Source organism: Pteropus vampyrus, unplaced genomic scaffold (assembly GCF_000151845.1).
Source record: "Pteropus vampyrus isolate Shadow unplaced genomic scaffold, Pvam_2.0 Scaffold340, whole genome shotgun sequence".
Taxonomy (NCBI): domain Eukaryota; kingdom Metazoa; phylum Chordata; class Mammalia; order Chiroptera; family Pteropodidae; genus Pteropus; species Pteropus vampyrus.
Window position 1 is genome coordinate 2,278,328 of NW_011889121.1, and position 2,530 is coordinate 2,280,857.

At 33.0% G+C, this 2,530-nt stretch overlaps 1 long non-coding RNA gene across 1 annotated transcript in view; it reads right to left on the bottom strand.

The window, feature by feature from the left end:
• Positions 1–1,013: 1,013 nt before the first annotated feature.
• The window catches only part of LOC105304411, a 19,149-nt gene continuing 17,632 nt past the window's right edge, over positions 1,014–2,530 (bottom strand). Inside the window, exon 3 of the long non-coding RNA XR_896995.2 lies at positions 1,014–1,106. This is a non-coding gene — a long non-coding RNA (uncharacterized LOC105304411). The remainder of the gene's footprint in view (positions 1,107–2,530) is intronic.

Below are 2,530 nucleotides of genomic sequence, written 5' to 3' on the forward strand. Positions count from 1 at the left end.
TATCTTTTGAAGTACAATCTATAATCTATCTGATAAAAGTGTTCTACCATTTTTCTATAAAGTAAGGAAAAATAAAAATATAAAGTTTCATAAGGTATCAAGATATACAGCATGCTTCCTATTCTGAAATTTGGCCACTCTTTTTTTTTAAAAAAAATATTAAAGTTATTAAGGTGACATTGGTTAACAAAATTATGTTTCAATTGCACAATTCAATATGTCATATGTATATTGCATTGTGTTCACCATCCAAAGTTAAATTTCATTCTGTCACCATATATTTGACTCCCCTTCACCCTCATCTACTGCCCCTCTTTCTCTCTACTAACCACTAAATTGTTGTCTGTGTCTATGAATTTTTGTCTTGTTTCTTGCTTTCAGATTTATATCTCACATATAAGTGAAATCACATGGTTCTTAACTTTTCCTGTCTGACTTATTTTGCATTTTATTCTCAAGATCCATCCATGTCATCACAAATGGCAGTATTTCATGTTTTCCTATGGCTGAGTAATATTCCATTGTATATATGTACCTCATCTTCTTTATCCAATCATGTACTGAAGGACACTCCAGTCATTTCCATGTCTTGGCCACCATGAATAATGCTGCAATGAACATTAGGGTGCATATATCTTCATGGAAAAAATGTTTTCAAAATTTTGGGGTAGATACCCAGAAGAGGAATTGCTGGGTCATATGGCAATTCTACTATTAATTTTTTGATGAACCTCCATACTGTTTTCCATAGTGGCTGTACCAATTTACATCCCAACCAGCAGTGTATAAGGGTTCCTTTTTCTTCACAACATCTCCGATACTTACTATTTGTTTTATTGATGATAGCTATTCAGATGTAAGATGGCATCTCATTGTAGTTTTGATTCACATTTCCCTAATAGCTAGTGAAGTTAAGCATCTTTTCATGTCTGCTGGTCATTTGCATGCCTTCTTGGTAGAAATGTCTGTGTAGGTTGTCTGCCCATTTTTTAATTGGATTGTTCATTTTTTTTATTGTTGAGTTGTATGAGTTCTTTGTATAATTTAGGTATTAGCCCCTTATTGGAGATGTTGCATACAAATATCTTATCCCATTCAGATGGTTACTTCTTTGTCTTATTAATGATTTCTTTTGCTGTGCAGAAGCTTTTTAGTTTGGTAAAGTCTCATTCATTTACTTTTGCTTTTACTTCTTATCTTTGAGGTCAAATTCATAAAATCCTCTCTAAATCCAAGATCCATGAGTTTAGTACCTGTTTTACATATGAAATTTATTGTTTTAGGTCTTATATTTAAGTCTTTGATCCATTTTGAGTTAACTTTGATGTATGATGACAGATAGCAGTCTAGTTTCAGAAATGAATGGGAAGTCAAAACAGATACCAAAAAAATACAAAGTATCATATAACAATACTATGAAAGAATATATGCCATCAAATTCAATTACCTAGAAGAAATGGACAAGGTTTTAGAAATATGCAACCTTCCTAGACTGAATTGCAAAGAACTAAAAAATCTAAACAGACCAATCAACAGTAAGGAAATTAAAACAATCATCAAAAACCTCACAAAAGAAGTCCAAGACCCAATGGCATCACTAGTGAATTCTACCAAACATTCAAAGATTTAATACCTGCCCTTCTCAAACTCTTCCAAAAAATTGAAGAATAGACAATACTTCCTAACTCATTTTATGAGGCCAACATTACCCTGATACTAAAACCTGGCAAGGATAACACACACACACACACACACACCAACTACAGACCAATATCTCTGATGAATACAGATGCAAAGATTCTAAACAAAATACTGGCAAATCAAATACAACAATACATTAAAAAGATTATACATCACGATCAAGTGGGCTTCATTCTAGGGGCATGAGGATGGTTCAACATATGTAAATCCATCAATGAAATACACCAATATTAACAAAATAAAGAATAAAAATCATATGATCATATCAATAGATGCAGAATAGGCCTTTGACAAGATACAACATCCATTTATGATTTAAACATTTAATACAATGGGTATAGAGAGAAAGTACCTCAACGTAATAAAGGTCATATATGACATAACCTCAGCTAACATCATACTTCATGGTGAAAAACTAAAAACCTTCCAAGATCAAGAACAAGACAAGGCTGTTTTCTATCAGCACAATTATTCAACATAGTGTTGGAGGTCATAGCTAGAGCATTCAGGCAAGAGAAAGGAATAAAATGGTCACTCCTTCTGAGAAATAGTTCATGTATGATACTTTCATAGTGGTTCTATATGAAATGCATGGCAATACTACTTCCTCTGTGGATCTCATCCATGGATGACTCCATTTAAGGAAGGTTTGTGCCTACTGGACTGTGTCACATCACTCTTTCCATTTAAAGTCTCAGTGTGTGTTTTTGCAGAAGACACACATGAAATCCCATCTTCACACTGAAGATAAAAGTCTGTCTAGAAACAGTCTCACCTAATTTAGGAATAAAAACTATATTTAGGAGGAAAATGAGAAATTTGTTTCCAC